The sequence below is a fragment of the Pan paniscus genome, chromosome 17, assembly GCF_029289425.2.
Source record: "Pan paniscus chromosome 17, NHGRI_mPanPan1-v2.0_pri, whole genome shotgun sequence".
NCBI classification, from domain to species: Eukaryota; Metazoa; Chordata; class Mammalia; order Primates; family Hominidae; genus Pan; species Pan paniscus.
The window spans coordinates 94,976,391-94,990,474 of record NC_073266.2 but is presented as its reverse complement, the minus strand read 5'-3'; the positions used below and the strand labels follow the sequence as shown (position 1 = coordinate 94,990,474).

General features: G+C 41.0%; 1 pseudogene; it reads left to right on the top strand.

The window, feature by feature from the left end:
- The first annotated feature begins 1,338 nt into the window (after positions 1-1,338).
- LOC100973254 (transcription factor TFIIIB component B'' homolog) lies at positions 1,339-13,569 on the top strand (annotated as a pseudogene).
- Positions 13,570-14,084: the final 515 nt, after the last annotated feature.

The following is a 14,084-nucleotide window of genomic DNA, read 5'->3' as shown; positions in this document are numbered from 1 at the left end:
TCCTATATTTCTTAAATAGTAATACTCAAAAGTCAAAATTACTCCTTGATCCATGGGCTGCAGAATGGATGTTAGGTTAGCAGGCATGAAAGCAACATTAAAATATGGACACCCAGAGTTCATCCCTGGCGGGAATGTAAACATGTAAAATCAGGATGAACATTAATTGGGTTAATGTCATTAATTGGGTTAATATCATTAATTGGGTTAATGTCATTAATTGGGTTAATGTAGCAAGGTTGCAGATGTTTACAGCCTGTGGCTCAGAAATTCTACTTTTAGGTGCCAAACACAGAATTCTTGCTGATGGGCTCCGGGAGGGAGGTATGGAAAAGTTCACAGCAGCAAAACTGTGTCATAGGAAAAGATGGGGAGGGCAGGTACAGAAAGGGTAAAACAAACAAGCATTGCAGGGTACTCACCGAATGCATCCTATACAGAAAACGAATCAAACTCCAGTTAGGCTCATAACTAGCTTTGTCTCGTCTTGAGTTGAAAAGAATATGCATGTATGACACAAAGAAAAGGCAAAGAAAGATAATTGAGGGTTTTGGTTATGTAGGAATGGGGAGAAAACTCCGGAGGACGTCAACATGAACAGGAAGTGCCTTAAACCGTGTGTGGTCCCATGCGGTTGTATTCGTCCATCCTCACTCACAGGCTCTAAGTACTTATGTATATTCAGTACTTTAAAAACAATGATCCAAAAAGCCTGCTTTCTTCATCCCCTCTCCAGCTCTGGGCATCTTGCTTGCTGAGGGCAGTGCTGAGAAGCGGCTGCCAGGTCTGAGCCACTTGGTTCTGCATGTCCTGCAGGAGGTGGCTCCCCTTTCTCTCCTGGCTCTGTGGCATCAGCACCTTCTCACTCAGGGTCTCAGCCAACACCTCCACTTTATCCTCCACAACAGGCCCACGTGGTAGAAACGGTCATTACCGAGGCCCAGTCGCCTTAATCAAGGGCCTGTGCAGGCATGGTCCCGTGTCTGCTCATCACTCCTGAGCTGGCACCACCTCCCTCAGCTACCTGGACCTGACTTGTTTAAAAGCAAGTTGTGTTTTTCAAGTAATTCTCATGGCTTTTTAGTTGTATTGAGGTTCTTACTACTGTAGTTCTCATTTTTAAATTTATTTTACAATATTAAATCTTTAAAAACCTAAATGTTCAGATACATTTTATGGCTTCTTAGAGGTTCTGTATTAAATTTTAAGCCAACCCAGCAGGAATCTTTTTAGACTAAAACTCAGTTCTAAAGGACAGCTGATTTTCTATTGCAGAATAAGCTTTCTTTACATACTTTACTGTTAATATAATTTTTATATATATTATATATATATATATACACACACACACACAACTATGTGTATATATGCATACATATCAAACTAAAACAACAAATTACGACTGGGCATGATGGCTCACACCTATAATCCCAGCACTTTGGGACGCTGAGGCGGGCGGATCACGAGGTCAAGAGATTGAGACAATCCCGGCCAACATGGTGAAACCCCGTCTCTACTAAAAATACAAAACTTAGCTGGCCATGGTGTCATGCATCTGTAATCCCAGCTATTCGGGAGGCTGAGGCAGGAGAATTTCTTGAACCTGGGAGGTGGCGGTTGCAGCGAGCCGAGATGGCGCCACTGCACTCCAGCCTGGTGACAGAGCGAGACTCCATCTCAAAAAAAAAAAAAAAAAAAAATTACATGTCCTGATTCCCAACACATTCACAGTGAAAGTAAATATTTTTTTCCTTCTCGTTGCCTTCCTAACATATTGAATTCCTTACTCATTACAGACAAAAAAAAAGCCTCGGAGTATTAATCATTTCAATAGTTTCCTTAACATTACTTTTGAATATATATTGTCCTGTCAATACAAACTTTATAATCAAGAAGGGGTCACCAGGCCCTACACACGTTAGCTTGTCATTCTTTTAACACTCATCTTGATGTAGGAATTACTGTCTCCATTACACCTGGGGAAACAAACCTCACGGCAGAGTAACTAAGTCAGGGTTGGACACTTAAGGCACGGTGGAGTCAGGGATGGAATTGTTTGGTCTTTCCAATGTACCATAATTTTTCTGGGTGTGCTGTAAAACATACAGCTGTCATTTAGTTATAACTCGCACCTCAAAGCGTTCATTTCAGGATTATTTGAAATAATCTATAGGGAACACTCACACAATATCTGGTTTAAAAAAATCACACCAAGAATTTTAGTGTTTATTAATATGTTGTGTTCAGTATTATTTTATCCATAGAGAAAAACTAAAACGGGTAATAGGGTCAGGTTTCTGTTTTGGCTTGGTTTGATTTGGTTTTTCAAACTGGAGTTTTAGAGGTCACAATCTTGAAATACTGTGGCTCAGGCTTGAGCAGAAGAAAGAGGAGATTGTTAGAAACACACGGTAAGACCTGCAGACTCTTATGTGGAGTCATCGTTCATGTCCTGCCCTTTTAATTTTTATTTATTTATTTTTTGAGACAGAGTCTTGCTCTGTCACCCAGGCTGGAGTGCAGTGGCACGATCTTGGCTCACTGCAACCTCCTCCTCCCAGATTCAAGGGATTCTCCTGCCTCAGCCTCCTGAGAAGATAGGACTACAGGCGCCCGCCACCACACCCAGGTAATTTTTTGTATTTTTAATAGAGATAGGGTTTCACCATGTTAGCCAGGATGGTCTCGATCTCCTGACCTCATGATCTGCCCACCTCGGCCTCCCAAAGTGCTGTGATTACAGGCATGAGCCACCACACCCGGCCCAATCTTGGCACTTTCTTCCCAGTCTTAGCCATGACCTTCCCATGAGCTCCTGAGTGGTATATTGAAGATAGAAGACTAAAATATGAAACCCAGAGAACAGTATGGTAAACTGAACTAGTTCTACTGGGAATCTGAAAACTCAGTGAAGTGTTTTCAGAACTCTGAAGGAGCAATAGAGGGTCTCAGCAGTCTTCTTTCAATGTGAAGGGAAAAAAATTTTTTTAAAAGATTGGAGACCATTATTCTAAGTGAAGTAACTCAGGAATGGAAAACCAAACATCATAAGCTCTCACTCATAAGTGGGAGCTAAGAGATGAGGTTGTAAAGACATAAGAATGATACAATGGACACTGGGGACTCAGAGGAAAGGGTAGCAAGGAATAGAAAACTACATACCGGGTACAGTGTACACTGCTTGGGGGTGGGTGCACCAAAATCTCTGAAATCACCTCTAAAGAACTTACTCATGTAACCACATACAACCTGTTCCCCAAAACCTACTGAAATAAAAACATTTTTAAAAATTAAAAAGAAACATTTTCATAAGATCACATGATATAAGATAACAGAAATACTGAAGCCACATGAAGACCTCCGAGTAGGAAAGGCCAGTCGGAAGAACAGGTACTGCAGAAGGAAGCACTGGAAGAGAAGCAGGAGAATGAGGCTGTCTAAGTGTTTATGGGGAACTGGGTGATGATTCCTTTTAGGTTTGTAGAACTTGGGAAGAGGGTAGTGAATCCTCAGCTAGGAGGGAAATAGCACAATGTTAAAGAGAACAAGGTCATCTTTAATGGGATAATCCAGACTCAAACCTTTTAGAAAAAAACTACACTATTGCCTCTCTCTTTCCCCTCTCATGCAGCAGTTTGGGTTTTGTGAATGCATGTAGAGTTTTAACAACGGAGTCCCTGATGTAACGTTACTGACCTGAGGGTACTGCGCTGACCCTGCGGCTGGGTTTTCACTTTGCTTCTTCGGTCTGTTCTTATCACGTCCCCAGTCACAGCCTCTCCCCTATGCCACCTGCCCAGCATGTTCAGCAACAAGAACCCACAGGCAACCATTTCCCCGGCGACTTCCTATCAGAAACAGGGTCACCTCTTATTTATCTTCAGAATCTCTTTCCCATTAAAAAAAAATAGAACCATCGAAAACTTTTTTTTATTTTTATTTTTATTTTTATTTTTGAGACTGAGTCTCGCTCTGTCACCCAGGCTGGAGTGCAGTGGTGTGATCTCGACTCACTGCAAACTCTGCCTCCCAGGTTCAAGCGATTCTCCCACCTCAGCTTCCCAAGTAGCTGGGATTACAGGTGCCTGCCACCACCACTGGCTAATTTTTGTGCTTTTAGTAGAGACGGGGTTTTGCCTTTGCAGAGTTGTGGAAAGTGACTGTCACTGTGTTTAATCTCGGCTCCAGCAGCCAGCAGAAACCTCAGCCCGAAACAGAGGCTCCCTGCGCCCCTGCACCTTTCCACGCGTAGCCCAGCGTGCCCTCCCCTGGCGAAGCTCCTGACCACAGCCCTCCATGCCCGCGATGGCTATACTGTGCAGGGTACCCAGGGCACAGGGCAGCCCCTCTCCTCATTCGCAACTGTGAGCACTGCCACTGGATTCCTGGCCACCATCCTTTGTTTAGCCTGTGGTATGTCTGGTCACTGTCTTTTGGACTCCTTACTGCCTGCTTGTGCCAGTGTCCACCAAATATAAGGCTTATCCAGCAGGGTGGACGTGCTATGCCAGAGGCTCCATCCATGGCAATAGTCCCCCGAGAGCCACCTAGACACAGAACACCTCATTCCTGTTTTCCAACCGATTTTGTCTCATTGAAAATAATAAGTCATGTCCAGTCCCACGCCAAAGTGTGAGAGAGGCAGACACGTGTCACAATGTCATGGTGGGAAATCCTGTCATTTTTAGATGGCAGATGCACCAAGCATTCAGGTGCTCCAGGATGGCCCCTGAACCCAATCTCAGCAATCACCACTGAGCGTGTGCTAGATTTCCACGTATCACCAGAGGTGCACAGCACCTCCTTCTGCACATGTGGAATCAGAATCGCACGTGTTTAACCCTGATGAGCAATAGAATTACCATCTGGGAAAAACGGTCCTTCTGTTGCTGGAAAAATTCCCCCAGCTCACTGGAATCAGCCAAGCACCAGCTTTGCTGATAGCCTAGGACCTGGCACTATTGTTCTAGAGGCCACACTCTAATTCTGTCCAGTTCACTCTTCACCTAAATTAGACCCTGACGCAGAAGATGCCTCTGGAGAGCTCCTGCTGTGTCATGCTAGATGATGGAGGCAGGTGTGGAAAAGGAACAAAGAATCCACCTTGGAGAGCTCAGAGTCTATTATGGAAACTAACAGAAAAACTGATAACTGCCAGCTAATGCGGTCAGTGATAAGAGAGCCGAAAGAGTGACACAGTGGGCCTTGGGGACTTACGGGGAAAGGGTGGGAAGGGAGTGAGAGATAAAAGACTACTAATTGGGTTCAGTGTATACTGTGGGAAATGGGTGCACCAAAATCTCACAAATCACCACTAAAGAACTTACTCCTGTAAGTAAACACCACCTGTTCCCCAATAACCTATGGAATTATTTTTTAAGATGTTAGGGAGTCACTGAGTGGGACGCGCATCTTCACGTTAAAGGTGCAAAGAGGCATTTACTGCCGAGTGATTGAGGGTAACCAGGAAAGTAAAAGCTACCAAGGGTCATCCAGAGTCTGAGATGGAAGAGCCAAGGTAGATGGATGAAGACGCCTAGTGCATGCAGAGGTTCCTGGGGGCACGGTGGGGAGGAGACCCTGACGGGTGTGAGGCTTCTCCGGGAGAGGCCTTTGCAGCTAGTAAAGATGCCCTGAGGAGGGACAGCAAGGGAGCCCTGTGGGCAGGGCTGGGTTTTGAATGGATGACTCGCCGTGATATGGAGGATGATTCTACAGTGGGCATGATTGAAGGGAGGGAATCAAATTGAAAGCCCATCTGTCCATGTATTGGGCAGTAATTATTGATTGTCTACTGCGTGATGGGAAAGACAGAGTGCTTGTGCCGTGGATAGAGCAGGAAGCATGAGCGCATTTCCAGAACTGTGATGAGTTCTACAAAGGAGACACGTGGGGTGTTAGGAGCCCGTGAAACAGAGAGGCACTGCTCAGAGGACACCAGGAGAATGTTCTCTGAGGACCCCTCTCTAACTGGAGACCTGTGGCTTTGTGGTCAGTCCACGTGTGGGCTGTGGCAGCAACTGGTCCACGGAGGCAGGGAGGGGTGCTGGAGCCTGGATAGAATGAACAGCATGGATTCAGGGGACTGCAGACCTGAGGGAGGAGGAAGAGCAAAACAGCAGAGGAAGAACAAGAGTGCAAGAGTGTGTGATGGAGCTGGTCTCTTCTGCAAGAACCAGGGTTTCATGGACCAGGGCACCGTGCAGGGCCATGAGCATGCAAGTCACTGCCCCATCTGAGCGCCTGGGAGGGGAGTGCTAATCTGCAGGCTCTGTTTGCCCTTGGTCAAGGACGTCCCCTTGGGACTGGGTTCCCTCGCCCTGCCAGGTTCATGGACGTCCCCTTGGGACTGGGTTCCCTCGCCCTGCCAGTTCATGTGTCCATCAGAAGACCTGTGAGGGATCCTGGGGCATCCAACACTGTCACAGGGTCACACCTGCAGGAGGTGCCTCAATAAGCAAATTCGGTAAATGTGCTTATTATATAAACACATTAATGTTACTGCTTGGGGAGAAACATGACATTCAAATGGTTTTTCTTATTTATTTGGCTTTTTACGTGCTCTGATCCACAAAATGGCAGTGTTCCTTAGACACAGACAGGGCAAGGATTCCACAAAGACAGAAAGAGCAAAGATGAGCACTTCTGTTTCAAAGGCTTGGACGACCTTTTCATTATACCAACCACAACAACATAAAAAATTAAAGGTAAAACCTAATTGAGTTTCCTTGGTTACAAGTGGAAATCTCCAATAATGCTTTTTATGTTCAACCACTTGGGGAACTTCACAGTGGAAAATATGACACAATTATTTTATTATTACAATTCAAAATCAGGAGAGGTCACGCAAATGAGAACCTACTCAGTACTCAAACCAGTGAGCACATTGAAACCATTATGTAGAAAACATGGAGGATCACCCTTCCAGGATGGCCTTATTAGTGCTGGAAGCTAAAAATCTATAGAAGATGCTGTGCATTTGTTGGCTCTGCTAAGTTTCAAGTGTTTTTATTTGTTTTAATTTGATTTGGTTTGCTTTGGTTTTTGAGAGAGGGTCTTGCTCTGTTGCCCAGGCTGGAGCACAGTGGTGCAATCTCAGCTCACTGCATCCTCAACCTCCTGGGCTCAAGTGAACCTCCCACCTCAGCCTCCCACGTAGCTGAGACCACAGGCATGCATTACACATCTGGCTACTAATTTTTTTTTTTGCATTTTTTATAGAGACAAGGTCTCACTATATTGCCCAGGCTAGACTCAAACTCCTAACTCAAGCAATCCTCCTGCCTCGGCCTCCCAATCACAGTGGCTCACATCTGGGATTACAGGCACGAGCCACTGCAATTGACCTAGTTTACCAGTCTTTAGTAATTTATCTTTGCAAAAAAATGATATTAAGTACCATAATAATTAGAAAACAAATACCTTCATTACAGAACATCCTTTCTAAAAGTCAGCAGAGATGATTCCTTCTTCTGTGATCCTGCTACTCCATTCACAAACCACAGCAAAACTTGGACTGTAAGAATCTGCAGGTCAAGCTTCTCAAAAGCAGACATGAGATCTTATTCATCTTTCTATTCTGATATCTACCTGGTACCTAGCCCATACTCTTCAAGAACTGTGCAAGCTTTGGTTATTACCATATTTATAAGCTAACAAATTAGGCTTTGAGATATGTTTACATTCTCCTTTTTTAAAAAAAAAAAATTGATCTTTCTATCATGGGTTTATTTATCAAGGATAGATTTTTTTTAATGCCTGATATTTTTTAAATACCTGCTCAGGGTTTATGTGATGATATTTTTTTCTCCAAAGACAATAACAATGAATAATATAAGATATATCCTAACTTTAAGACATTCTTTTAATTTTTTATTTTATTATTTTTATTTTATTTTTTTCTTTTGAGACAGTCTCGCTCCGTTGCCCAGGCTGGAGTGCGGTGGCTCAATCTCAGCTCACTGCAAGCTCCACCTCCCAGGTTCACACCATTCTCCTGCCTCAGTCTCCCGAGTAGCTGGGACTACAGGCGCCTGCCACCATACCCAGCTAATTTTTTTTTATTTTTATTTTTTAGTAGAGACAGGGTTTTACCATGTTAGCCAGGGTGTTCTTGATCTCCTGACCTCGTGATCAGCACGTCTCAGCCTCCCAAAGTGCTGGGATTACAGGCGTGAGCCACTGCGCCCGGCCTAGACATTCTTACATTTACAAAATAAATTCTATTTGAACACGGTTTACTATTTAAAAAAAAAAACAAACCTTGATTTTCATGGACTAAGCTTGATTTCATGTCAAATCATATCTTCCATTAATATATGATATACTATTATACATCATTTAATCTAAAAGTGACAATTATCATCATTTGAAAAATAGTAACATTTTGTTATTCTTTAAACAAATTTTTTATCAAAATTAAAACTGACATTGAATACATGAATTTTTGTTTTCAGTGAGTTAAATCATTATATTTATGATGTTGCTTTTGGTACCTTCATACACTTATGTATTGAGCACCTGAAAGCTTTTCACAGTTTGCTTGTTACGTGGGGCAGGTTAACAACATGTGAGTCTAAAATAAGAAAAGGTCATAAGCAGACACTTCTCAAAAGAAGAAATACAAGCAGCCAACAAACATATGAAAAAATGTTCATCGTAACTAATGCCCAGAGAAATGCAAATCAAAACCACCATGAGATATCATCTCACACCAGACAGAATGGCTATTAAAAGGTCAAATAGTAACGGATGCTTGCAAGGCTGCAGAGAAAAGGAACTGCTTACACACTGTAAGTTAGTTCAGCCACCGTGGAAAGCAGTTTGGAGATTTATCAAATAACTAAAAACAGAGCTACTATTCAAGCCAGAAATTCCATTACTGGGTATATATCCAAAAGAAAATAAATCATTTTACCAAAAAGGCAAGATTCTCCATGTTCATCACAGAATTATTTACAATAGCAAAGATACAGAATCAGCCTAGGTGCCCATCATCAATGGTGGATTGAGTAAAGAAAATATGGTACTTATACATCATGGAATACTACACAGCCATGAAAAGAATGAAATCATGTTCTTTGCAGCAACATGGATGTAGGTGGAAGCCATAACCCTAAAATAATGAATGCAGGACAGAAAACCAAATACCACATGTTCTCACTTATAAGTGGGAGATAAACATTGAGCACACAGGGACATAAAGCTGAGAACAGCAGACACTGCAGACTTCTAGAGAAGAGAGGAAAGGAGTGGGGGATGGGTTTAAAAACTACCTCTTGGGTACTGTACTCACTGCCTGGGTGACAGGATCATTTGTACCCCAAACCTCAGCATCACGTAATATACCCCTGTAACAAACCTACACAACCCCCGTATCTAAAATAAGAGTTGAAATTATGTATTTTTAAAAGGTAAGCACTGTTGTTCATTAAAAGAATCTCCTTGTGTGTTTTAGGGCTAGGCTGTCTGTTGCCAGGTTTGATCGTGAGGTAAGATGCTATATCACTGATTTTATAGGGGGTCTGGAATGAACTCATTTTATTACCTTGTTTCTGGAATATACATTAAACCTAATTTAACCCACTGTATGTAAAAGGGCTTTTAGCACTACTATTTATTATAAATATACATGAAAAATATATATAATGGTCTGAAAATTATCATCATAAAATTCTATATTAGCCTTAAAGACAGAAAACACGGTAGTTCAGATGTGAAATCATTAGTTGTTTCTTTTTTATTGTTTTGTTTCATTTTATTTTATGGACCATATAATGCCTCCTTTGGGCAATGTATTTCCACAAGATGTATGTTCCATACTGCTCTAGTAGATTATGCTACTTAATATTGTTTTGTGGCATTTATTAGAACAGAAGGAAAATAATACATGTAAACTAAGCATCTTCAGCCTCTGTGCTAGTAGTAGCCATCCACTCAACAAGAGCTTTCCAGCCAAGTAGTTGTTCCTTGTTCATCTCTCTAAAGGCATTAATTACTTGTATTCACACTGATTTATCTATCATTTTATTGTAGTCAGAGAAAACAATTTTCAAATGTAAGAAATATGGTGTTTCTTTGTTTTGGAAAATTATTACATTGGTGATGTCATAAAAACTGAAAACAAAATTTCCTCATTCTACACTTAACACATTTCATGGATTTTCCTTAGAAGTAAGGTGTCACTAAAGATTCAGAAATAATTTCAATGATTCATTGCTTTAGAGTTGTGAAATAATCCCAAATTGCTAAATAATTTTTAAAAAATAAAGGATTCAAGTTTCTAACTCCACCCAAAATGGGGTAACTCACTGCAAACTATGGATACCACAAAGTGCAACCAAAAACCACAAACAAAATACAAATACTGATATATCAAAAATAACAGCAAGCAGACCACAGTTCATTTCTTGTTTTTTTTCTGTTTTGTTTTGTTTGCTTTGTGTTTTTATCTCCAGCTTTGACCCAAGCATAGGGTAGCTAAGGCAGGCCACTGAACAATACAAATGGACAACAAAATCTTAAGAAAAGGGTGTCCTTCACAGGAAGGGGAACATCACACACCGGAGCCTGTCATGAGGTAGGGGGAGTGGGGAGGGATAGCATTAGGAGATATACCTAATGTAAATGACGAGTTAATGGGTGCAGCACACCAACATGGCCCATGGATACATATGTAACAAACCTACACATTGTGGACATGTACCCTAGAACTTAAAGTATAATAATGATTAAAAAAAAAAAAAAAGAGTGTCCTTATCAACAAAGAACTGGGACAATGGGCCTCCAGAGAATGGGAGAAATTATTTTTCTTCTCTCTCTCTCTCCCTGTGTCTCTCTTTCTCTCTCTCCCTCCTGTCTCTCTCTCTCCAGGCCTGCCATGAGGGCTGCCTCAGTTACAGAGCTGCACTACATATAAACCATAAGAGAAAATCCATCCATTAAAGAGAAGAACCATAAAAGGAAGCTCCAGTTGTATACAGATTGAAGATGATAAAAATCCTTTTTTTTCTATTTATTTTCTCTCCTTGCTTCACCCTGCAGGTAGGACCAGTCAACAGCACTGTGTGCCAAGGACAGTGGCTAAAACTCTGAAAATATTGCTAAACAACACAGCAAAGGCTTTGAAAGCAAAACTGATATTGAAAAAAGAAAAAAAAATGAATTAGTCAGAGATCCCCAGAAAAAAAGAACCAACAGGAAAATACATATACATGTAAAGGTTCAAATAATAAAAAAGAAAGCAAGGAAAGGAGGTCAGAAAAATAAAAAAGAATAAATATAAAATAATAAAATGGTAGGTCTAAACACATTCATTTCAATAATTAAATTAAGTGATCTAAACACACTAAAAGACAGAAATTGCTGGGTTGACTTTAAAAAAAACAAGATCCAACTGTATTCTCTCTTAAGAAAAATTACCTTAAGTATAACGGTATAGGTATATTAAAAGTAAATGGAAGGACAAGTATCCACAATGCAAAAGAAAACTAGAGTGTCACTATTAATATAAAAACAAATCAAGTTTAGAACAAAAAAGTTACCAGGGATAAAACACAGACACACACACACACACAGGTGAACATATCCAAGATGGACCAGGTACCAACGATGGAAGCACCGAAGCTGCAATAACTTTACTTACAATGGGAGATCTAGTATTGCAGTCAGAAATCGGTACTGAACAGGGTGATGTAGGAGTATGTATACTTCCTCATGTTCATTCAAAGAATAAAAGCCATATTCCTTTTAGCCTAGATAATATAAAACACACAATTGTTCATGAATGTCAGGAGCTCTCTTCACCTGTCATTACGACATCTCCCTCATCATTTGAAGAAAACAAGATTGTATTGGAGGAACAAAGTTCCAGAGAAGAAATTAGTTTAATGGAGAAAGTAAAGGAGAATGCTACACTAACCAGGAATACAACTTCTAAAGTGACCAGTAATTTGAGAATAAGAAGTAGATTTGCCAAGCCTAAACCAAATCTTGAGAAGATTTTAGGGACCAACAGGTTTGATGATTAACAGGAAGTTTCCAGTTTCTGTGTAACCAAAGGGGAAGAACTGGAAACTCAAAGGGAAACAGAGACAAATGCTTCCAAAGCAACAGAATTGGAAGATAAAAACCTCTGACCAGTTACAACAGCAGAAAATAAAGAACAGAGCAAATTGGCACGCATACATGGTATCAAAGGGACCAGTATTTCTCAAGAAGTAAACCTAACTGAGAGAAATGAAAATCAAGAAGAGAGCTCTCAAGAGGCTCACATGTTGTCAGTTGCTCCAATTTCTTCCTCTGAGACAGGGCCCCGCACACTTGGTTTGGAGAAGGGTCTGGTGAAAATCTTGTTGAAGAGCCCCAGATGAAGGCCTCTAAAGGAGACAACGTGCTTACACTTCCTGTGCCAGGGTAAACACCAAGAAGTATTCCAGAAGTCCAACAAGAAAATATAATCAGTCCTCAAGACCTAACAGTGACTCTAGTTGCTACTGTACCTCAAGATGGAGAAGATGAAAAAGCATTTATTTTAACTCTGGTGGAAATCCCAACCAATCTCCTTTACTTTCTCCATTAAACTAATGGAGAGTAGAAGAAATAACCGAAGCCACTGCACAGTTAATGCCAAACCCTTTACTGCCAGCTTCCATATTGGTCAAATCAATGAATACTGAAGAAAGGGGTGGCATGAGTGTTTATCAGCAACTTCAGTTGGTCAAGATGACATGGGTTTATCCATTTCTGGAAGAGACAGCTTTTCTAAAAAGCTTCCTGATAATTTGGATCTTGTATCTAGGAAGAGATTTCATGGCAGGCTTGGTGAAAATGACCACGTTCCTCCTGCCAAAAACTGTTCACTCACTTTGAGAGACGATTGTCAAGCATAGACCTCTGAGGTGCGCTCAAAGGAATTAACAAATGTTTTTGAGGAAACAGGGGAGTCTCACAAGGGACAAGATATTTTTCCTACCTCAGGAAGCACATTGACAACTCCAGAACCTCAAAAAGTGCAAGTCGAACCAACTTTTCAGAGTACAGGATCTAGATCTCCTGATACATGCATGGACAAGAATGTGCCTCAGTTACCTCAGAATGAAATGATTGTGTCTGATAAGGAAGAAAGAACTGTTGCTGCTCCTAAGTCTGAGCAAATGGACAGCAGGACACCATCTTCAAAAGCCCACTATCCAGACCTGGCAGAAGACCCCTGGGATTTTTATCTTTCATATGTTCAAAGCATAGTTTGGAGTCTGACAGACCTACTCAGGTCCATAGTAAGAAACGCCTAAAGCCTCTTATCCCTGCATTAAGACAGAATCTGAAAAGATCCAATCCATCCAATGAAAGCCAGAAAAGAAGCAAGAGTCCTCTGATCCGCTTGCATCTCCAAGTGTTATTAATACTCAATCTGAGAATATTAGCAACTCAGCAACCAATTTTTTTTGTGATCAGCCCTTGCTGAAAGGACATAAAAGTGGCCAAAAGCGGGCCCCTGAAGGGAAGCCAACCACAGTCTCTGAATATTTCTTCAATGATGTCTTCATTAAAGTGGATGAAACAGAATAAAACAATCTTTTGTCTTTTTCTTTTTTAAATTAAGTCTAGGATTTCCAGAGTCAATTACATCAACAAAACAGTATTTAGAGCAAAACATCGCTGTCTATTTTTCTTTAGGTTGATTTTGAATATTTAATGAGCTTGATTTGAAGCTTTTGTAATCAGTGGAAAACATTTCTGAGGTTCCTTTCATTCTGATTGATTTAGCATTTTGCAAATAGCAAGCAATTAAGACTGCTTTTTCAGACAGAAATAACAGCTCTTGTTCACATTTTGACTCTTCCTGCGCTAAGCACACATGGACATTTGGGAATGTTGTGGATGTATGTCTCTCTATGAACTGCAGTGCACACAGATTTGGGGGTTGATTGTATCATATTTAACGTTTAGAAACTTCCTTTGTGAAGATTTTTTTATTTTTATGTTTACAGGAAGATGATGAAGGATGAAGGCCTTTTCAGTTGCTTCTAAGTACAGTCATTTTTCGCATAATGATGTTTAAGTCAATGACGGACCACATATAT